Genomic DNA, 25,287 nt, shown 5'->3' with positions numbered 1-25,287 from the left:
CAAGTATCTTAAAAATTTTATTGCCCATTAAATATTTGTTTACTCAGCCTGTAGTTGAAACCACAGCACTGTAAACATAGCTAACCAATGCTATTTGAGGTTTTGACTAAAACCTCACTTGGATGGGAGATTTGTTGGACTTTCTCAGAGAATCAGCCATGAGTCTGGGCACAAAAACAATCCTGAGGGATGAGAGAATGTAAGTCCAGGGTCTCGCCTGCGGTGTCCTCCTGGCTCTAATTTTCCTTGGCACAGCTTTTTTGAATTTTAAAAATAGGGAAAGTCTTCTACGTAGAGCATCCTGCCATCAATGTGATCAGAAAATCAGGGGTTTTTGTCATCAGAATTGTGCTTTTTTTCCCCTTTTTTTTTTTGCTTTTTTTTTTTTTTGAGATACAAGTGGACAGAACAATTAATTTAGAAATTATCTATTAAACAAAAGTGAAATTTAATGCATTAAAGCAGCATTATTCTTTTAATCCCTTTTTAGACATTTCATCTAAACCTAGTATGGAACTCTCTATAGTTGACATCAGAGAATAAACCATGCTGTGTTTCTGCTACAGCCACATAAAAGCTTAGTTGAAGAGAAATACATGCATGTTCATGATTTTTACGTGAAAATATGTATGAGCATATGCCACCTTGTTTTTGTCTATAAGGAAAGATATTTGTGTATTTTCATCAGAGGCATTATAATATGGTCATTACAAAATGCTCAGACAGTGTTGCTAAAAATCTGTTTGTTCCTGCCTGTAAAGCACTTCATTTAAACTCCTGCAAAATATTGAAGGGAAAGGTTATTTATTATTCTTAATTAATCTAGCTCAAAACCATTTTCTTTTAAAATAGATTAATTTCAATAAAAAGTCAGAATATGCAACAAATGTTACGATTTTAATATGTCAATATTGAAAGCAACATGAAAATAAAGTGCCCTCATCTTGAATTTCTCTTTGAAGTGCGCAAGTTAGCCTGACTTCTTCAATACTCCATAACATATGAAAGAAATAGAATTCACAGGTACTTTCCTGATGATTTATCCACTAGTCAGATGGTTACTTCTTAGTGGTATCAACCACATCAGTTTGGTAAATCTAAATATTTATGTGAGGAGTGTGACTAAAGCAAGTTCAACAGCCCAACCATATAGATACATGTTGATTTTATTGAAGGACTACTGATAGCAAAGATTCAACACTCACAACAATGTGTTGAGTCTAGTTTGTTAGCTGAATACACAATTATTTTATAATAATCAGAAGGAATTATAGGTACACAGGATAGAAGAAGCAAAGTCTTTTATTCTTGACAGTTTTCAAAACAACATGGGCAGTTCCCATGTGTATTTGTAGAACCTAATGATATAAGAGGTATACAACATTAAGCATAAGGGTACAATCTGTGTTTGAATTTTTTAAAATTACACAGTCACAAATTCATTCACTTGGGATATTGCATTAGTATAAACAAGGGAAGAATGTGGCAAACAATCTTCAAAATGGCAAACAAACAACCAATTAATTCCTCATTATTATAGTTCTTATTGCACGTGTAAGAGAGACAGAGAAGTTCAGGGATCTGCCCAAGGCCACAGGTAGAGCTGGAAGCATATCAAGGATTAAAATGGAAGACAAACTGATTATCATTGTATTCACATTTCTTGTAGACTGTCCAAAAAAGACCACATGCAGCTAGATAGATTCATGAGACTATTTGACTTTTTCTGTAATTTAATAAAACTTGGAAAAAAATGGGTATTATGTGTAAAAAACCCCAAAACATACGTGTTGTAATTGATGATTGATGTATTTTATTTTACAGCCTTTGACAAGCATGCCTACAGAATATGCCAGGTAAAGATTCTGCTCTGTCAGCACAGTGATTGTTGAACATATTGTTCTGATGCTATCAAGACAGAATGTGTCATTGAGTCTCATCTTTTACATGAAAAAAGGAAAAAATAACAAATCCTAAAAGAGATTAAGCCACACCAGAATGAACAATGAAGAAACATGATTGAATGGTGAGCCTTAATATCCATTCTTACTATATAAATACGTATATATATGATATATATGTATACACATGTATACATATACACACAGGTATATTTGTTGCAGTATGTATGCAAGAGTAAAGATTTTATCACCTGCAACATCAAGATGATGCATAAACTCTCTAACTTGATTCCAGCTGTATAAAGACAGATCAAAGATTCAGCCCAGGTGTGGCTCTGGAGTTTCATTGCTCAAGGCTAATTATTCACAAAAATTCCCCACCCTATAGACCTGTCAGGCCGGTTTACCTTTTGGTTGGTAGACATTTTAGAGAAGACACTACCTAAGCTCAGCTATTTTGTATGACACACTACAGCATCTAAAACAATTTCACAGATTTTATGAGATATTTGACAAACTGCAGATTACACGTGAATGTAATTTTGTCGCCCAGAAGCAGAGAGGAGTTTCCAAGATGTTGAGCTCATGCTGAGCTCTAATTAAAACTAATTTCAGTGAATAGGCAAAAGCACAATACTGTAGAGATGGCTCAATGTTTTAATTTTGTAATTATCAAATCTACTAAAAATATTTATTTTGATCATGACCAAAATGTGTGAAACATTACACCACATACAATAAAGTAACTCATTTAAGAGTGCACCAGCTATCATCATTTTTTAAGAAATCTGTTTTAGAGATGTTTTTTTAAGGATGGTCTCCACCTTTATTTGCTGATGAGTTGTTAACTGTGATCAAGGCTGCTCCGGTCTGAATCAAGGAAAGACAAAAGATTTACAGCAATCATTTGTCTTTGTCATAGCTACACAGAGGATTAGTGAAGAAAAACAATGACATTTCTGTTGAGACAATAATTTTATCCCAGGCACCAAGTTGAAGCTAAACAAATGGAGACAATCCTGTTTCTTGTTGCAGTGCTCTGTTCAATGTTTTTTAGATTTCCTTTTAGTACAGCTGGAATATTCAAGAACCTCATTCCTTTATTTGACCAAGAATTCTACATAGAACATAAAATTTACCTATCATTACTAGCAGCCCATTTGTTAAAACGGTTACCAATGCTTTATTTGAACGACTTTTTTCTTTTAGCAGTTGAGTTTGTGGGGACACTAGTCCTGCCTACCTTTGCCCTCATCTGAAATAAGATTTTTTTTTGTCTTCACTGCTATGTCTGGTGTTTCTATTTCTACCTTTTGGAAATATCTTGATAGTACAGAAAAGTTCCAGCATCTATCACATCCAGAGTTTTCAAGCGGTAGGTAAGCTAAGCAGTCAATTTGCATAATATTTGAATTTGGCAATAAAAGCTGAGATTAAAACTCAGTAAAAATTCTCCTGGAAGACAATCCAATTTCCAGGAACTGACTCAGGAATTAGTATCAATTACACACAAGAGGACATCTAAAGAACGTTTCATCTTCTATTAATACTGTAAACATCAACAAATCACTGAAATATGTTTGTAAGGAAGGTATCATTATGCATGAGTTGGGATGCAGATACTTTAGTAAAGATAAATATGTATGAGTGACTATGTGAGCTCTTACTGGGATCAGACAGGTTGTGCTATTAATGTTGTGTCTTGTCCAATGTATTACACCTGTCATAAAATATCGCATCCACTTATTAAGGGCTATCGCTGCATGCAGAGAGGCTGACTGGGTCACTGGACAGGATGCTCTAGCATAACCACAGGCCAACAAAGACTGGCTTCCTCTTCAAGGTCGGCAGGCAAGTATCCTCTTTCCCTCCATAAAAACAACGTTTTAGTCAATTAACTTTATTGGGTGGTTATAACTCCCATGAATAGGCAAACAGAAACTGTTTCTACGTTTTGTGGCTTCACGGGATTCGGCCTTTCAGGAAGATGAATATGTGTTGAAAGGTCAGTGCATTGGATACTTTTGATAGCAATGAGAAAGATTTGTATGGCTTTTTAGCAAAGAAAAATAAAGTTGTAATAAATCAAATAACATACTTTTAGATAATTCTGATTTCAAGTGTGATTCTCCCTTTTGTTCAGTTTCTGCATGATCTTGGCTATTTCCATCAGATTAGAAGCCTGCAAGGATACCTTTTTTCCTCTAAATCAATAATTAATTTCCTCCTCAGTTCCCATTTATGAGCTATGTAATTGGAAAAATACTGTATTACTATACTTTCGATGGCACTGTCTGTCACTTTCTGAGCAAAAGAATGTGTCTTTAGGTTATTTTTTTTCTTTTCAGTTCAACAGTGTGATGTAGAAGAATTCAAATGGTAATAGCTTACTCTTCCTGCCATTTCTCATGTGTTTATGTGCATGTTCTCCTCACTGTGTTACATCTGGGCTTTTGGCAAGGGTACAGTTTTCTTGAAGTCCCACAGAAAACAGCACATTCAAAATGATTCTTCATGACACCATCAGAACAACTTCTGTAAATGAGATCAGCTTGGAAGAGGAAGTAAAAGTTACCTGGGATCTCAAGAAGGGATGCATGAGACAGTCTTGATCCATCAGACTAGGGACTCATCCTAACAAATACAGCCTTGGCATAGATGAAGAAATAATGTTATTTGAAATTATAACACCTTTAAAACCCTTAAACTCTCAATTGTGATAACATTTCTATTTTGGGTCTTGTGTGTTATATGAGACTTGCAAATGATGTGATGTTTAAGGCAGTTTTAATCAGAGCAATCATGAGACCTTCCAGCTTTCATTGAGGGTGTTAATATGGATTAATCCCCAATGGTAAAATGCAATATCTTGTGAAGAAAGCATGTGGATGGTGGTCTGAAATTTGATCTATTAGCTATTATATATCGATTATTAGTAGTTTTCTGTTCAGTAAAATGATGACATGGAAAAAAAGTGCATTAAGAGTAGTGTCTATCATTTGGTGTCAAACCATCAGTGAAGCCTTTTTTACTATTATGTAACAGCAAAATGCTGCTGTAATCTATAGCAAATGCTATGTAAGGAAATGAAGTTTAAGCTACCTGACCTTGGACTCGAATGCATGTGGACTATGCATGCTCAGTAACATAGTTTGCATGCTCAGTAACTCCATTCAAATGGGTGGGATTAAGTAAGCACTAAATAAATGGTGTTTATAACAGCTTACACTTTATTTCATGTAAATAACTCTAAATGAGCAGCACCTAAAACAGCATAACAATATGGCACAATTTGCTAATAGTGTTGTCCGCAGCACATGTATCACTTCTTCTGGAAAAAAGGGAAAGGAGGGAGAGGAAGAGAGAGCAGAGAGCTCCCTCAGGGACACTGTGCCTCCTGAGGGTATCCAAAGGTGAGCTAGAGCTCACTGGACATGTCTGGCTGACAGATCTGACCTGAAATGTTTGTCATGCTAGTATGGAAATAGGAGCAAGGAGCTGATGTACTGCATAAACATGTGAATATTTTCATATGTGCATCTGTGGCATTGGAAAAAAAAATTGGGATGTGAGGAATTTTGTAGGCGAAGTGTAACTGGAGATTTCTAGTTTTCTTTTAAATTTTTTTATTTTGGAGGGGAGAGGACGGAGCAGAAGCACTGCATAAAGAGAAACTTTGTTAAATTAATAGGCAGTCAGTGTTCTCAGGAATTTGCAAGTATTAAAGAAGTGGAGGGTGCTAAATAAGAACCAGAACTCTAATTTTTTCATGAGCTTCTGCCCATGACACACCTCATTTTAACCGATTATTATACAAATCACGAACTACAAAGATAATTGCTTCCCTGGCCAAATGACAAAGGAATTCTTATTTCCAGTATATGCCCTGTTGAATGCCGAAGGCATTGTACATGCTAAGGCTAATGCTTTGCTGTATAATAGACACCTACTGATTAATAGTTCTCAAGCTTAATTTGGTTATGGTATGATAAATTAGGGAGTGCCTTTCTAAGTAAAACTGACATAATGCTTTTCTTCCACTGGAACTAAGATAAATCTGTGCTTCCAATATAGCACCCCCAGAAAAGTTAATTAGATTAAATTTAAAGCATCTTTTGCGTTTCTTGTACCTGAAAAAATAAAAAAAAAAATTGCCATTCGTCTCATATTTGAGTGTTGTGCCTGTTTAATTATTTTCTAAAGTTTCATTAGGCAACATGAATACAAGGCTCATGTGTGGCTCCATTGTCTATTTCTCTCCCCAGGGGAAATGCTTGCGTTTTTTCTTTACATTCTATGGATGTTGTTATTCATAAGAAGCCAAAGAAGACTGCTTTTACTGATTTGCTTTTGCATTGGATACACACATGTCTCTATTTTGAAGCCTAGCAGAGGGAGAAAACTAAATGCATCTACCTGGAGGAGGTTTCTGAGAAGACTGATGCTGGAGTATCACTTTAAAGGGAAAAAAGGTGATCATGTTGGTGGTGTCTCACTGGCAACTGAGAATGAGAGAGATCTTAACATCTGCTGCTGGAGTGAGAGTGTGCACTGTGTTTTGGGGAAAGTTTTTAACTGAGAGAGATGGAAGTGCTTTTGTATCCCTTGGGCCCAAGTGACCGCCCAAAGTGACCGCCCAGCAATCAGCTAAGACAGCAAAGCACATGTAGCTGGCTGTCATTTTGTCTGGATAAGTGGCTCTTTCTCATGCTTGATAAAGATTGATGAGGTTCTGAGCCCTTGCCAAAATTATGCCAGTGTGATTCAAATCAAGTTTGTCAATCAAGGATGAGCTACACAGCTCAAAAGCCATAGAGTCTGAGGCTGTGAGAAAGAGCAAGGATTTGAGAACTGGATCAAACTTAATCTGGTGGGCTTGGGCAGTCCCATACCCACACATCTGTGCAAGCAGGCGACCACAGTAAAGCCCTGAGGTCTGTGCAGATGAGCTGGTGCTGAGGAGCCAAATGTACCTCCTAGGACCATGCACAATAATTTGGGATAAAGTGGTTTAAGATTAGTGGTTTTCCACCTGTTTACCTGCCCTAAATAAGTTCTGAATATGTTCGCTAAAGCACATAGACAAGGAGTCAAATTGCTAGCAAAAATGTACTAAATGCATGCCAGAGAAAACACAAGAAACATTCAAAAAATATTTGTGCAGGCAAATAAGGGGCTTTGCAGGCATCAGAGCAGTGGGAGGGAGAAACTTTACACCACCCTCTGTGATGTTTATGCTCTGCTGTTCATGTGGAATTAGTTACCAAAGATCAAAGGTCACATTTCAACAGAGGAAACGAATAATGTATTCACACTAATTCACATAATTATTCCAAATTAGCTAGAAGATAAACATAACTGTCATTTATATATTTTATGGATTCTGTTTTTATATTTGTAGGTCACGCAATGAAACCCCACAGACACTACATTACAGACTCCACCTTGAATTTATTATCCCATGAGGACTATAAGACTTATATGATGAGAAGAAGGTGACTATTTGGTGTTCCTACTATTACTGACCTAATACTATAAGAATATCAAAATAAAAGTGAGTCAGTACTTTAATGTGATATTCCACTAATGGAATACCCATGGAATGATGATATGCATACAACCAGCATATATGTCCATACATATTTCAGCTAGGCTTTTCTAGAAGACAGATGTTTTATCAGGGAAGATATGAAATAATTGTTTGAATTTCATTAACAACTATTTTTAGATTACCTAGTCAGACAACATTCAAACAGAGTCATATTGTCCATGTCCTAATCTTATGCTAATTACTTTAATTTATAAGAAAGCACTCCTTAAAGTTGTCTTTATGATTCTAACTTTCTATAAGATTGGGCATTATAGGTGGATGTTATGAAGGAAGCATCACCTATCCTCTCCAACTTCACAGTAAATACCGTCTGTCATTCTTTCTAGTAAAAGTTTTAACATGAAAGTACTGTTGCAAATGCAATCCAGATTTGCCCATTAGGCAGTAAACCACAGATTTGGCTGCTGACTTTTGAAAATTGTCCTGGGGCTGAAGACCAGAGGACATGCATAACAAAATGAAGTCTGAGTAGCTCACAGCCAGAAATCAGGATGTGGTAGTACCTCCCAGATGTTCACTGTCCCATTTTGGGTACAGCTGATGTGGGTGTGCAGCTGAGCTGAAAAGTGACCAAAAATCCCTGCTTACTTGCTTCCACCCAAATTGTTGTGATGATGTAAGTCCATTCCTTTGTCCTTCACCTCAGGGCCAAAAGTCAGTGGAAGCCATTAAAGAATTGCTGTGATTCAAATATTTATTGGCAGTTGAAGAAGAACTCAGGAAAGGCTGCAATGAACAGGAAGGGCAGGGACGATTTATTCTTTAAAAAATGCAGAAATTTGGTGTAAAACCGAACAAAATTTTCAGCTCTATAGCACCTTGAAAGAAAAGCTCTCCTAGCTGGAAAGATCTGATCTGGATCATCTGAGTTGCACATAGACTTCTTCACAGGCTGCACTCTGTCAGGGGGTACCTATTCCACGTGGAGCCTCGTCCATGATCCACAGTCTCTTCAGGGGTGTATCCACTGTGGCACAGACGCATCCACGGCCACTACCCCTTTGAGGTGCACCTGTTCCAGCAGGGCCTTCGCCATGGGCCAGTGCCTTCAGAGATAGACCTGCTCCAGCATGGCCTTACCCACAGCCACAGTCCTTTCAGAAGTAAACCTGTTCCAACATGGTCTCACCCTGGGCTGCAATCCCTCCAAAGCCGTTCCTGCTCTGTTGTGGGCTTATCCATGGCCACATGCTTTGAGGTGCTCCAGCATGACCTCATGCACACTTGGTGCTACAAGGTGCTCCTACTGCAGCATGGATCATCCACAACCACAGATGCTTTCTGGTGTACCTTCTGCATGGACGTATCCTTGGGCCACAGTCTCTTCAGAGGTACACCTGCTGCGACACAGACATAACCATGGATGCAGAGTATCCAGCTCACATGTGGGCTCAACCAAAGGGACAAAGGATGGTCCCTTTGACTCAAGCTCACACTGGAGTTCCAGCCTGTCCATGACAGCAGCGATGCCTTGGCCACCTGCCAGCCCAGGCCCATTGCTGTTGCTGTTACTAAAATATTCCCAGTACTGCAGCAAGGGGTGAAAACAAAAAGTGGCTACTGATGAACATTGGACTCTAATATAAAGCTGGGCAAGCAATGACCATGGTAAGCACAGGAGCCTGCCAATTAATTATTGTATTGCTAAAAAGCAACAAAATAACATATAAAACAGATCTAGCACATTATAATGTCCAAATATACCCTTCTTCCTTCTTTCCCTGGCTTTATAACAAAAAAAATTACACATTTTTTTCCAAACAGCTAAAAGTCTTGCTTTTTAAGATTCTCATTATTACATGGTGATAAGCCCCTAATCTGTCGCCAGAAATAACTACTGGTATTCTTTGTTTAAATTATTCTGTACCTAGATTATGGGATAATGAATCATTCCTGATAGAATTAAATACAGCTTTGAATTGGAATTTTCCACAAAGTGTTCAGCACAAAGACATTGTATTTTTAAAACTTATAAAAACCAACATATTTAGAAGCAAATCTATATGATGCTATGCAGTGGTTGATATTTCAGCTAACAGCTAACGTGTTCACAGGCATATAATAGCACCATGAAGAAACACTAGGTAAGGTTTTGAAACAGCATAACTGCTTTCCAGCTAATTAGTCTGAATGCAACATGCCACCAATGCAGTTAACAGTACTAACTCAGTGATATGACAGGGATTTCTGCTCTGTTACACAGTACAGACTCCCCTGTAATGTTATGCATATTACCTTTTTAGGTGCTTTTCCATGAGTCCTGGTTGCACATAACATTTTTTGCATCTGCAGATTTACACTGAATAATTGTAAAAAATAAATGCTGTATAAAGCATCTGCAATATGTGCAAAATAAATTGGTTAATTCTAGGTGCTTCTTAATCGAAGGAAAATTTATTGGAGATATGCTTTAGGACTGGGATCATGGACCAAGAGAATGAATATTTTGTACTTCTTCCTTCCTCTGTCTTTGAAGGATGGTCTGGTAGGTGGAATGAAAAAAAGAAAACAAATTCCCTGTTATTGTTCATGGCTCGATTGTGGGTAGGCTCAGCCTGCTCTCTCATGACTTGAAGGAGGACCCTGCATGTCAAACTTTTCTTTCCTATTTGGCTGCCTGGCCAGAGGTGGCTCCAAGGCTCAGCAAGCACTCAAGATCTGGTGGAGAGTTTTCCTGCCCCTGCAAACTGTGGCAAAGCTACACTTTGACCACACATGAGAGCAGAGAAGGATCAGGGTGCTCTGACTCGCTGTGGACAGAGTGCAGTGGCTTCCTACGAACTGCCTTACCCCATGATCAGACAAAGCAAGACCCATAGTGCAACTGGACCCAAAGGGGAAGCTGCCACAGCAGCAGAAATTATTTCCTTACTTTCTCCTTAAGCAGGGCTTTTGGGCACACAGCAGTGTGTGCCCAAAAGCTGCCACAGCAACACCTTTTTGCTTGTAAGGCTTTTGGTGGAGCAACATTGGCAATGGAACCTCAATACAACCAGAGAAGGGAAATCCCTGAGACAGTAAACTCAAAAAGAAGGATAGTGTTTCCTAAAGTGGCATCATTGCACATAAGCGATGGAGACGTAAGCTACAAAAGGGATGCTGACTATAAAACCATACAGGTATATCCTTGGTGCTTACAGATATATCCTTGGTGCTGTTTTTTAAAAGGCTTTTCCCAGTAACCCAGCTCATGTGCCAGTTCTCTGACAAATACTACAGTGGGCTTCTCCATGTGGCACTCTCCAAGAAATAAGACAATGATTACTGCAATATAAACCAAAATCAAATAATTTGACTTGAGGTAATCTTGATCCAATATTTTAAGAAAGACAAATCAGCCAAGGTCAAAGACTATATTAGGAACCAGCTGATCCAAATCTTATTCTGGGCCTTTTCAGCAGTCGACATTCTTGGACTAGTCACTTCATAGCTCCACACCTTTGTATCCCTCCCTGTAGAATGTACTATAGACACTCCTACCCTGTGAGGTGTTTCAAGGAGTTTCAGGAGGAGGATGCATTTATGGGCAAACAGCCACAAACCAGTAAGCAACCTCATATCGAGTTGATGGCTGCCCATCAATCAGCATCACAATTATCAGCATGACTGTGTGCAGAAGATCCAGTAATGTCTGTCTTTCAGACTGCTTTCACTCTCCTTTAATGAACAATGCATTAACCTGCCATTTTCAATCATTCTTTCTTTGTTCAAAACAGCTGCCCTCTATATTTTGTCTGCTTAGGTATAAACCTGAAATAAATAGACCAACCTGATCTAGTGATGATTCATTTGGGGTCCAGGACTACACAGGTGAGAAAACATGCAGTATTTCTTCACATTTATCACCACTGGGGCCTCTGCCTCTTTTCCAATAAAACCTGCTGTGTTATGCATGCATCTCACTGTGCCTGCACATGGCTTCATTTGCTTATACTGTTCTATGCCTACCTGCCCTGCCCTTGTATACATTTATTATATAAATAACTATTAGTTAGTGAATTTTCTGTGATCTATCCATGAGATTTAAGCTGCTCAAATTTACAAGTAACACACCAATATTAGACACAACAATAAAACTCTCCCAAAACAAGAAAACACAAACATACAGCGAATTCTTGACCTTGATGTGGTGGAAGAGCTTGTGTTGTGTTCCTGTGGTCCTGCAGATACTCCAATGGCAGTGGTGGTGCAAGCACAACCCTGTGATCATCCAAGATGAACAGACAGGGTTCAGAGCAAGGGATGTGGCACTGGTCTTTCAGTGTCCCTATAAAAACTTGAGGAAACTCAAGTAAGCCATGGAAAGTAGAGAAATAACAAGGCCATCCCATAAAGATGTAAAATGTTGACCATGCAAAAACATTGACTGTTTGGAGCATCTATGTGCACTCTAACAGGAACTGGAACACTCTTCAAAGCCTTGTATGAGATAGAGTAACTGGTAGAAGTTGGCAAAACTGCCATGTTACACAATTGTGAAGAGACTGCGAAGCTTTAAATGGGAAGACACAATTCTAGAGAATGTGCTGCTGTATTATCAGTGGTTCTCAGCCATAAAGAAACCAGCAAAATAATAAAAAGTATCCTCTCCCCAAAAACACACATGAAGTAAATATAGCATTGATCAACATATAGCAGTCTTCCACGATGATCTCACACTGAAAGCAGCAAGGGTGAATGAAACAGGAAAAGTTAAAAAATCAGCTATGTGGGATAAAAATTTTCATGGTACAACTCATGGCAAAGGAATGACATTAATTTGAATTGATCCACTTAAAGATAATATTAGGAGGCATATTGTTATCGCATAAACACCTTCACAGGTGTATGTGGTTTTGACTATCAAGTAGATTGGCCCAAGGGGAACTAATTGCAAATTGGACTACTATCAGCCAGCCAGTGACATAATGTCTTTACCATATTGACCTCAACTATTCATTTTAATTTAATGTATTGCAATATTTTATTTTACGTTAATAAAATTAGTGAATTCTCTCTTAAGATTTTTTAAAAGGCATTGTCTTATTCTATCCTACTGTAAAAGAAATTATCACCTTTATATGTAAGAAACAAATATAAACTCATCCTCTATTAAAAGAATCTTTATTTTCTTGTCTTGATATTCTTATCTAGATCCTGTTTGCCTTTTCTACTTTTTTTTTTTTTTTGCTTGCAGTATGAGCTTTTTCAAGGGCATCAACCTGTTTTCCCAACTTAAAAAAAATCAATAGTATTCTGAAAATCAGAACAGATGTTATTTCTTAAGACTTATATTTATTTAAGGCACAACTTATATTTATTTAAGGCACAAAAACCAGAAGGTTAGGCAGAACATATACTTTTTACACCAGATATTTAAAACACATAAAAGCTTACTTTCCTTGCATCATATGCAGAATATTCTAAGTAGAAAAAAGTACAATATATTCTATATGATAAAATGTAAACCATTTAGCAGTAAGTAGAGTGTCTCAGTTTTGTACTCTTGAGTTATGTGAGAAATTAAAAACAAAGATTATTTCTAGCAGTGTGCTCTTTACTTTACAAACATGAGACTTTGGTTGCTTTCCAATTTACCTCCCTCAAGACCTCTTTTTACAATTTTATTCAGTGCTGGACTGTAATATTCAAAAGTCCTTTAATCTCAGTATTATGATCAGTCTTCTCTCCATCTGGCAATGAGCTTGAAAACCATCGAAATCATTCAGCTGCTATGTTTTTTGTCATCTCAGTTGCATGCTCGAGGCAGTGTTTCTTGTCTCATATATCAATGAATATTTCTATCTGCTCCATCTTCTCTACCAGGTCATGGTGAACATTACCAGACTCTTGGCTTCCTGTCTAACAGTGCAAAAAGGACTCTCAAGGAAAAAGATCCTACCACACAGTGAAAGCACTTTCCTATAATAATGTGAATTTATTCTGCAGTTATCCTTACCATTCCTTTATAGGCCTTTTGCTCATTGCTGATAGCTGCTAAAAACATCACATGATCTTCTAACTGGTTCTTAATTGTTATCTAGTATTTCCCTATAGAGACTGAATTTTTTAATGTTTCTGATATACCTGTGGCTAATACATTTTGATGGAGTCTTTAGGTCTTTTTCTTACCCACAAAAGAAAAGGAACCTGGAGTTCAGGAGTTAAAGCTTAATGGCTCCTTGGAAAAAGAGACAGTCAATTGCTCTTCTTTTGAGATATCATCAGGTCAGCTGAAACAACACAAAATGCTCCAAACAAAAGCAGGGATTGGTCACTTAAGCCATACCAACTGCTGGAAAATCTGATGCCCTTTCCCCTGGCACCCACGCAGCACTGGGATTAATTGGCAGCCTACTGACCTAGACAGTTTCCTGTTTTGCCTAAGCCTACAGCCATCCCCGGATCCACATTCCCAGTCTGGCAAACTTACATGGGAGGCACAGGTATGACAAAAGCCCGGTGGCATTACAGGCAGTCCTCACGTCAGACTTGTAGGTGCCAATGGGTCTTTACTGGTGGTAATGTAATGATGCAGGAATGCAGCTACTGCCAGTGGAGACAGCAAGTGAATGGCTGTGGAGATGCTGCTTACATGCCTACAGTATCAATTATTTTCCTACACCCTTTTCTATAGCTGTAAGTAACTTGCCAGTGTATTAAGGATGCAGGTTTATTTACCTAAAAGCATCAGTGCTGAGCACACTGATTTCAGACTCACCTGAATGAAAATTGACCATAAAATATATTAAATAGCACTAAATAGATGTAGGTGTCTGGGATTTATTAATAAATAATTGATCAAGAAACAGAAAGAGGAGAGGACAGAAAACAAATTCTTGCTGTGAAATCAAGTATTTAATAAGATCAGAAAATCAGAAGTTTTATTGGTGCTTCTGATCAATTATGAAACACAGGCTTGCTCTATGCATCTATATATTAATAAAAAACTTAAGCTCCTCCCACTCACTCTAATAACCATCCAGCTTGAACTTAGTAGCACCAATGATTTTCAGTGTTCTGTTGTATCCTGCAGGGGTCATAGGAATTTCTGTGAGAACACACCTAAACCACAGGAAATTTACCCTTAACAGTCCATTGTTTTCTTTCCCAGACACCTTCACTACCTTCCTTTCTACACCCACTTCTGTTTTCTGTGAGGAGCAAAGTCGAGGAGAGAAGAGACTGTTTTCTACATTAGATAGAGACCCTCAAGGGAAAGGCCCTCATGGCCCAAGTGAAACCAGCCCCTCAGGACCAATTCCAAGTTTCAAAGGAGATAAAACCATCCTTCTCATGGCATTCATTGCATTGTGCACTGGAGGACAAACATTTAAAGAGGTATGCATTTCCATACATCCTGTTTATGTGAATTGCTAAGGTCAGGCCTGAGTTCTCCCAAAGGTCTGGGAAGAGACACTGGAAGAATCTTCTCTCCAAGGGAAGATCCCTAGGGTTTTGATAGTAATTTCAGAAGTCCTGTACTGTGTCTCACTTGACATATGGGCTGTAATCAGAGCAGGGTTTTCCTCTAGGGACAGCTCTACATGCCCATAAAGACATGATGGAACAGAGAACAAAGGAAGGTTTGGAGATTTCAAATCTCTTAGAAGCACTGGGTCATGATGAGCTGTGCAATACCTGGTAAAATGACAATAGGGGGACATTTTTATCATCGTCCTTTCCTTTCTCTTCTTCTGCTCACCATCTTCCATGAGGCCCAAAACGTTTTGTGAACAGCAGAATGAGCATAGCTGTGCTATTGCTTTCTTTTCCCCAAATTGTTTTTCTGCATCAGGATTTAGATTACACTGTAATTACTCCTGCTGAGGTCCGTGTTTAGCCAGCAGTTTGTAAAGCAGCAGCAACAGCACAAGAGCCTTGATAGCCACAGGGTGCTGGAAATGTCTTTGTAAAAATAAATGATCATGTATTGGTCAATATTTTTAAAGCATTTAGTCTACAGTTTTAAAAATCTTAACAATATATTCGATGAAAAGTTGTTTACACACCCGCCATTGTCATCGGGATTTGGGGAAAGCTAGGCTGGACATGGAAAGGCAATTTAGTAGCACAAGGTTCTTGTAAAACTCTGAGTCAGCTCTCTGAGTTCCTACTGAGGTCTCTCTTATAAGAGATTTCTTAGTACACAAAACAGATTTGGAGGATGAGTGGGAAGTGTCCATTTACAAGTAAACATTAAATATGTTACATTGTGTTCTTTGGAAGAGGATTCAAGGCTGATTGAATCTCAATTTCCAGCCTAACGGGAAAACTTTCAGGCACTTGAAACCTCCTCTCTGCAGACAGTTAATACCTAATAACCTTGGGAACTCCTATGAGTAGTGCAGAAAAGAGGCAGAAAATGTTTTTATATTCATAGAGTATTTATATATAGTGCTTACTCATAGAGTAAGCACTATAGCATGAGTAGTATGGACGGCTGATTACACCCTACTTTCCCACATTTTATGAGAAAGAATTGATTGAAGCACCTAACCTGAAGAGGAAATTCAAACAGAAAATAGGTGGCTTCTTAATCCTCTTTACAGCCATGGATTAACTGTTTAGTTTTCTTCCTGAATACTTTTGAGTTGTCAGTTCAGGCTGCTCCCTGTTCCTTTAGGATCCTCACAAAAAATCTTATGCCTCACAGAGCTTTACATGCTGCAGGAAGATTCAGCATTGAATTTAGGGACTGTGTGGACTCTTTCTGGTGAGATGGTATTAAATAAAGATTAGAAACTTTTACACAACTTGTGTTACATGAACATACTTCTGGTGGTTAGGAACTATCCCTAACTCTGATGATGTCAGTAGTTGAACCCACACTGATGGCAATGCTGCAGAGCCAAGTCTCAGTGTCATGCTGGGCAGAGATCTCCACTAATGGAGCATGTCCTGAGAAGTGAGGTATTTTCATGGAGTTTATGAATGGTAGAGTGAAACAAAAGGCTCAGGGACCATGGAGTCATGAAGGTTTGGCCAACACAGATTACAAACCAAAGAAAGAGTGAATGAACTTCACTCATCAAGTGCTCCCTTCTAATGAGAAGGTTAGTTGAGCCTCATTTGACTAAAAGCCTTATTATAGATTGAGAACACATCAGCCACAAGTCAGTCATATAAATTGCTGTGATTGCTGACTACAGAAATCTTTGCTGTTACCTAAAATGATCCTTTCTTGAGGAAGCAATAGAGTAGGACAGGTGCTCATCCATCACTATAGTGTAATAGTAAGAGGAAAACAAAAAGGGGCACAATAAAGGTAAATATTTTATGGAGCAACATTTTAATTTATAATCAAGTACAATGCAATTTATAATTATATACAATATAACTAAAAGACACATTAAGTCTTGATCAAAAAATCAGTTTCTCACATATCAGCTTCATGGGGTAGAGCAGTTTAAAGGCCTGATCAGCTCTATTTACTTTCAGGAGACATCAGGGTGGATTCACTTCAATTGTGATGCAGAATGGGGATCCCTAATTGAGGAGGCTACACCTTTGAAGCTTTTTAACTGCCTCACTTCAGCTCATCTGTAATATTTTTGTCATGGTGCTGGCACCACTCATTTTCCTGCTATAGGATGATCATAGCTGGACTGCATGAAACACAACTCTGGCCTTGGGCCCTGTGTGCAATATAATGTTATTATTGCTGTGCTGTGGTGCTACAGATTTAATTGTAAATATCCACATGGCCCTCACCCTATACACAGCTGGCTGACTCCAAGACTTGGTGTCCAGTCATTCACTAGATAAAACTGGACTGTGGTTAGCTGGGGCAAACTGCAGCTAATTGATTGCAAGGAAAAGATGCAAGATTGCAACGCAGTATCTCCCATACGTTCATTGTTACTTGTTCATCCCTTGACAAGGAAGTTACAGTTTGGAAGGATTCATCTACAGCCTGTCCAGACCTGTCAAGTCACATGTGCTGAGTAAAGGCTTGCTCACCCTTCTGGCCCCCTCTGCCTGTCCCCTCCCAGTGACATCTCAGGTTTTGTAGCACGTAGAGGCGGCTTCTCTCTTTGTTGACCCCCTGCGTCACATGCAGCTGGCCACTGCTATCAGCTCTTTGCTGGGAACAACGCTCTGCGTAGGTCCTGTCTTATCACAGGCTTTTCCAGCACCATTCCCATATCTTGCAAAACCTAATTGCAACACATTCAACAGATCCTCCTACTGCAGTGTTATTGATGTTCCTCTAAACAGATGCAATTTGTATGTGAGTTGGGAAGTAAATGTAATCCTGACTCCATCCACTCAAATTTCTATCTTCAAATGGGAAAGACAAGTCTGAGAGGAGTGTAATGTTAGTCAGTGTGTGTACTGAACTCAGTGCAATGCTATCCCCATTCTCAAAGCTCATGGGAAAAGTTCAGGACTTTTTGCTGATTCAGGGCAGAGCATTTTTGATTGTTTCCTCTCAAAGCAAGGTAGACTTGCATGTCACTCACTTAGCAATTCAGTCCTAGCTTATATTTTTCAGCAATTCTTTTCCTTGCTAACCTTTCATATATGCATGGGTGGAGTGCTCATGGTAACTCAAACCTGTCCAGCAAGAACGAAGTCACTGCATAGAAGATGTATAAATCTCCATTACATATTTAAAATTGTAAGTGACAACGTATTCTGGAGTTTCAGAGTGATTCCAAGAGTTTTTCTGTACCATATTATTAAACTTCTATTTATAGAAGGCTTGTTAGATGACATTAGATTTTTTTAAGAATTGTGCTATTTTGGTAACATTTTATTAGGCACAGGATATAATCTTTTACACTGAGATTATTGTGTCTGGTTAATTCACAGTTCCAAACGAAGAAAATTCAAACTCTTGTTCAATTTTTTAATTAATTTATTTCTTGTTGAATTCAAAGGTTGGGAGAAATATTTTTGCTGCTAAAGCAATGTGATAAGCACCAAATGCTCCAAGTTATTCACATGTTGGGAAATGTCAACCTCAAGCATTTTTACATTTTTTTATACAACTTTTCATTCATAACATTGAACTGGCAACATTTTTTCTCATTGCTTTCATTTTTCAAGTTATGCATGGGAATAAATGAATGTTCATTAAAACATATATTCACTTTGGACTCCCTGAATGATTTTTTTAAAGCTTGTTACAGAAATACAAGTTATGCATAACCAAAAAAAAAATTTGAAACTTTGCCAGAGCTTTAAGTTTACAAAATTATCCAGGAAAAAAGCCAAAAACCACAAGAATGCTTAAAGTAAAAACCTCCTTGTAGAATGGAAGCAGAAATTGATTTTATTCAAGGAAAACATGCCTATTCATTGAAACTTCTCTGTGCTGACAAGTCATGAGGTACAATCATCAGGAATGAATTGACTAAATTGATATATGTACCATGTTGAGAATAACCTGATGAAATATTTAATTTTAAAATGTTATCATAACTTATAGGATAAATCTGTGCTTCTTAAATATATTAAAAAAAAAAACAAACAGGAAAGAGAATTATATTTCCAGGACAAAAAAACATAAAATATGCCATTAAGTTACAATTCTAATAGAACTATAGCAGTTCAATAAAAAATGGAGTCAAATTCGTCCATTGCTTACAGAAAGAGCTGATTCTGACTACACTCATAAATGGCCTGTCAGATGTCTGGGATGAAATTCCACTAAGTATTTTTCTGAGTAATTGCACCAGAATATGGGAAAGGGACAGGTCTGGTGCTGTTTGTCAGGACTTGCTGTTTGCCTTGGTGTTTTCCACCATATGACAAGTGGTCCCAGCTGGGCTATCAACAGAGCTTGGACCCCTTTAGGAGGACACATCTCACTCACATTGCTCCTTCCTACATTGGACTGACCATGTCTGTTAACATCGATGACTCAGTTGTGTCTATGCCCGTTTAACATATTTTATAATAAATTCTTCAGTGAGCTGGAGTTCAACTGTTCTAGACAACCTCTATTAGCATGAATCATTATAATCTAAACATTCAAAGGCAGAACTGGATCTACGTTGTCTGGTTTCAGCATAGTAAAACCTACCTTGCAAACATATGCTAGCCTGGAGCTCTATCACTTAAAAACAAACTTGAATTTGCTATGCCAAAAGCAGTACTCATTAGTCAATCTTGATTTTCAAATCCTGGCTTGTAATAGGAAATTGAGAGAAATAAATGTTTTAATAAATATAAACACTAAAATCACTTGAGACATAAAGCTGGTGATTATCAAGGTGTTGCTTTTCCTTATATAATGAATGTTCCAGGCAGCCCTGATTCTCCCACCTCAAAAAAAAGGATATGGAAGAGCTGTGGTAGATAGAGAGAAGGCCAATAGAGATGATCAAAGGTATGAATAACTTCCAGGGGAGGAACAATTATACAGGCTAGGAAACTTTAGCTTGGAAAACAGACAGTTGAGGGCATATATGATAAAATAATAAAAAATGGGGAGTGGCATGGGAAGGGTAAATAGGCATCACTTGCTCATTGTGTCTCTCAATAGCAGGAGTAGTGACATCAAAATAATCTATAGGTGGCTGGTTCAAAAGAAACAAAATGAGGGGGTTTTTTCATGCAGAATGTGCTAACATTAAGCAGTACTACTGAAAGTATTTTTTGAAAGCTAAAGCTTGTACAGGTGAAAGGTCAAACTGGAGAAGTTCATGGAACAGAAATCTATAGGGTCACAGAGTACACAGTGCTCAGGAACTGCCCATGTTGCAAATAGTCTGCTGCAATGCTTGGGAGAAGTATCACTGCTCATTTGCCCTGTTTTCATGATTTTTCACTTGGTATCCTGTTCTAGCCATCATCTTGTTCTGGTCCAGCAGTTATTCTTTTGTTCTTTGTTTGTTAATGAATCATCTTGAATGTTTATACAGCACATACGTACTTTTTTTGGGAAGATACCCAATAATTATGAGTTTGTCTCTCAAGATTAGTTCCTGAAGGACATTGTAGAAAATCTGTCAGAATAGAATTAAAATATGAATAAATATAGTGTGATCTGCATTTAAAAGTGAAATAAAACATAAAATGCTAGTTTAAATTTTGCAGCTTAAGTATACACATACATTTTTACTAAGCCTTCTATTGTGGTATAAAACACGTAAGATATTTTAACATGGTTACAAAAATCAATCTTTCACCATCAATGAAATTAAGTGCCAAAATATATTTTTAAAAGTCATTGTATTGGAAATAGAGATAGTATGTAATGAGGACTAGGAAAGCAAACAATTGTAGGTTGAAGAATCTGACCTGTAATACAGGTAGTATTGCTAACTATTATTTGAACATCTTACACTATTCACCTGCTTGAAAATCCATTGAAACACACTCTGATTTTGATCAGGGTCTTAATCGTGAAATATGACAAATAAATACATGTTTTGCTTGACAAATTCATGATAGAAAATTCAACACTTGGGTATGCCACTGACAGACCTCAGTGAGACACTGTATGAGAAGGTTTTTATTTGTTTCTGGTAGCTCTCCATTATTTATCTGTCAGGTGAAAACACTGGTCAATGGAAATTAGAAAAATGGAGCAGAGAGCTGTGGTCTCTGTGGCCAAGTGGAGACCAGAGATGAGTGGCATGCCTCAGGGGGCAGCACTGGGACCAGCACTGTTCAACACCTCTGTCAGTGTCAAGGAGGAGTGGGATTGAGTGCACCTTCAGCAAGTTTGCGGCTGACACCAAGGCTGTGTGGTGTGGTCAGCACACTGCAGAGAAAGGATATCATCCAGAGGGACATGGACAGGATGGAGAGGTAGGCCCATGTGATCTTCATGAAACTCAACAAGACCAAGTGCAAGGCCCTGCACTAGGGTTGGGGTAATCCCAAGAAAATACAGGTTGGGAAGAGAATGGATTGAGGGCAGCCCAGAGGAGAAGGTTTTGGGGGTGCTCGTTGACAAGAAGCTCAACGTATCTCGGCAGTGCATGCTTGCAGCTCAGAAAGGCAGCATATCCTGGGCTGCATTAAAAGCACTGTGGCCAGCAGGTTGAGGGAGGTGATTCTCTCCCTCTGTTCTGTTCCTGTGATACCCCACTTGGTATATTACATGCAGCTATGGAGGTTCCAGCATAGGAAGGATGGGTACACAGCGGAGCAAGTCCAGAGGAAGGCCACAAAGGTGATCAGAGGGCAGGAACACCTTTCCTATTAAGACAGGCTGAGAGAATTGGGATTGTTCAGCCTTGAAAAAAGAATACTCCCGGAAGACATTGTGATAGTCTCTCAGTACCTAAAGGGGGCCTACAAAAGAGCTGCAGAGGGAAATTTTACAAGGGCATGTAGTGATAGAGCAAGAGTGAATGGCTTTAAACTGAAAGAGACTAGATTTAGATTAGATATATATCAATTCTTTACTGTGAGGAGGGTAAGACACTGGAACAGAGACATTGTCTGGACATATTGTCCAGAGAAGTTGTGAATGCCCCCTGGTAGGGTCTGGCCAGGCTGGATGGGGCTCAGAGCAACGTGGTAGAGCAGACAATGACTCTGCCACTGGTAGGGGGCCTGGAACTGGGTGATCTTTAAGGTCTTTTCCAGCCCAAATGATTCTATGATTAGATGATAATTGAAGAGAGTCAGTGGTGTGTTTGTAAGGGAAATGTGAATCCAACCAGTGAAATACAAAAATGTCATTGGGACAAATGACATTGACACTTTTGCAGAAGTGAAAGCAAAGGACCTCCTTTGCTTCTTACTTTCCTTGAGGAAGAGGGGTGTATTTGCCTTAGTAACAGTGACTGAAAATCAACACTAGCAAACAGACAAGTACATCTGTTCAATAGTAGTGGAATACATGAAATGAGATGTCAACTGGTATTTCTAGCAGTGCTACTCAAGCAACAGTATTTTCTTTCCTAGCGCTTTGTCCTGTCATTGGGCCCCAAAGCATGTGTCCCCACATGACCCAGTAGGAAGTGTCAAACAAATCTGACTAGGCTAATCAAAGACTCCTGACTGCTCCAGAGGGCAATACACAGGATAAGATGGAGTATTAACTGCTGAGGGAAATGCTGGAAGGGAAGGACTGTTCACTCCCCAAAGAATCAGCACTTTGAGCAGTCACATCCCCAATGCGTCTTTTCTTTTCTCGTATTTTGCTCATATTATCCAACAATTAAGAAAGCATAAGTTAAGACTCAACCCGTTTACAATAGAACTGTGTAAATTAAAAAGAAACAGAATCAAAGAGTAACAGTCAAAAAGTAACAGCAAATGTCTGAGTATTGTTCTTTTTGAAGGTTGCAACCTACCTCAACTCGCATGCAGACTTGCACACCAAAACTCTCATTAGTGCATGAAACATAAAAATGCATCAAAAAAATATTTGAGATAAAGATGGTTTGTTTTGCTATTAACATATATATCTTCAGCATTGGTTTTACTTTCTGAATTTAGTTTTAGACTTACTGTCCTTCGTGGCTCAGAAAATAACCTTTTTTTTAGCCTCACCTATAATATTTTATAACTGACAGCAGGTGACCGATAAAAGCACTGTTCTTCTTAATGGGGATATTCCACTGTGCACAGAAGAAATGTGTAAGCATAAACCCCCTAATTAACAACATTTTCTAATAAAATCATTTGTTCTATATTATCTCATTTTCTGTCGTCTTTCATCATGTCAAAATTGGAGGAAATAAAACAATGGACCAGCTATAATACAGCACATTGCCTCAAACTGTCAAGCAGAAAAAACTGCTGTCATCAAAATAAAACCCAGCAACAGTGGTCTCTTATTTTGTGTTAAGCGTATTAGCCATCATGAAAAAAATCTCCTATCAAAAGTTATAAGACAAAGACTTTTTTTCAGTCAAGAAGAGTGTTTCATTATTCTAAAAAAAAGTCACTAGGCAGTGATCTGTGAAAGCACTAGTTTATGAGAAACTAGTGACTTTTGGGAGAGGGGAAAAACCGTAGGTAAAAAAATAATTTGAAGGTATAGTTGTGCCTTTCTCTCTGCAGGGGAAGTTTGGTGGAAAAGATTAAGAGGTTGTTTCAGTAAAAGGTGGCATGAGAGATGAAACAATAATTTAGAAGACAGATGATTACGTGAAACAGAGAAAGTTGAAGGCAGAGGGACCCTGAAGAGAGACTTTGATAAATTAGAGTGCTGGGAAACCACCAAATGTATGAAGTTTGGTAAGGGTAAGGGCCAGATTCTGCACCTGGGATGGGGTAAACCTGGATGTACAGACAGATTGGAGAATGAGATATTGGAAAGAAGCACTGTGGAAAAGGACCTGGGGGTCCTGGTCAGTGGCAAGGTGAACATGAGTCAGCAGAGCCCTGGCAGCCAGGAGGGCCAACCATGTCCCGAGGTGCATCAGGCATAGGATTGCCAGCCGGGCAAGGGAGGGGATTGTCCTGCTTTTCTCTGTGCTGGGGCAGCCTCACCCTGAATGTTGTGTGTAGTTTTGGGTGCCAAAATATAAGACATTAAGCTATTAGAGAGTGTCCAAAGGAGGGCAAGAAAGATGATGGAGGGCAACAAAAATGCTTAAGAGCCTTGAGGGCAAGCCATTTGAGGAGCAGCTGATGTCACTTTGTTTGTTCACCTTGGGGAAAAGGAGACTGAGGGGAGACCTCATTGCAGTTTTCAACATCCTCATGAGGGGAAGAGGAGAGGCAGGCACTGATCTCTTCTCTGTGATGACCAGCAAGAGGACTAGAGGGAATGGCCTAAAACTGTGTCAAAGAAAGTTTAGATTGGATATCAGAAAAAGATTCTTCACCCCAGGAGTGGCTGAGCACTGGAACAGGCTCCCCAGAGAAGTGGTCACAGAACCAAGTCTGACAGAGTTAAAGAAGACTTCTGACAACACTCTCAGGTACATGGTGTGACTCTTGGTGTGTGCAGAGAGAAGATTTGGACTTGATCTTTGTGCATCTCTTCCAACTCAGAATAATCTGTGATTCTTTGAAGTGTGTGGAGGAAGAGGCTTCTAGGGAACCAGAACTGCAAATGGAAGGGTGAGTCAAGTTAACACTGAAGAAGCCTGAGTTTAACATATTTTGGAAATGGGAACCATAGAAAAAATGTTGAGAGAAAGAAAAACAGCAAGAATTATTCAGGAAAATGATTTTGTAATGTAGGGAAATAGATAACAAAACTTTTCTGAAAGTTTGAAAAAAGGAAAAAAAATGTGGCTGATGATATAAGAAGCTAAACTAGGATGAAAATTCCCCCTCCTTCTCAGGTTCAGGTAACACTGAGTAAAGAGTAAAGAAAGAAAAAAGTTCAAAACAAAGTGGTAGTGACTGGAAGATAAGACAGATCACTTAATTTCTATTTTAGAAGGACACCTGAAATAACTCCACATCACGGAAGCCTGATGAGAAAAATCTTTTCCTCTGTCCACTTTTGGGCACTTTGATACACCTCAGAGTTGTTAGACTTCATGTAATTTCCGACACAGAGGTGAATGCTGTAGGTCTGCTGTTACAGGCAAATCAAGTTCTCAGGACACAAACACTTCACAAGTCAGCCCCACTGAAATCAGAAACATTTATTTACTTAGGAATTTATGACTTCCTCACTTCAAACTTCTATTTACCACAGAGAGAAACCACACTTATAGAGGAAAATCAAGTAGACAAACAAAAATTGCTTATACACCCTAAATCTTGCTTTTCCCTATTGTTAGCCCAGGAGGACTGAAGTTCTTCAAGGACTATCATGCCTCTTTGTGTAACACAAATTGTCTGAGCAACACCTTCCTCTCACCTGAAAAGATAGTCTCCCTTTAAAGATCACTATTTCCCATCTGGGGTCAAGGATAT

General features: G+C 38.6%; 1 long non-coding RNA gene across 1 annotated transcript; it reads left to right on the top strand.

Annotated features, from left to right (window-relative positions):
* The first annotated feature begins 1,287 nt into the window (after positions 1 to 1,287).
* Positions 1,288 to 4,608, top strand: LOC146441938 (uncharacterized). Its single transcript, XR_014850086.1, has 2 exons — positions 1,288 to 1,856; positions 3,111 to 4,608. It is a non-coding gene; the product is annotated as an uncharacterized LOC146441938 (long non-coding RNA).
* The last annotated feature ends 20,679 nt before the right edge of the window (positions 4,609 to 25,287 follow it).

Source organism: Lichenostomus cassidix, chromosome 2 (genome assembly GCF_008360975.1).
Source record: "Lichenostomus cassidix isolate B80296 chromosome 2, HeHo_3.0, whole genome shotgun sequence".
NCBI lineage: Eukaryota > Metazoa > Chordata > Aves > Passeriformes > Meliphagidae > Lichenostomus > Lichenostomus cassidix.
The sequence above is the reverse complement of the archived record's forward strand: the minus strand, read 5'-3'. Positions and strand labels throughout refer to the sequence as shown.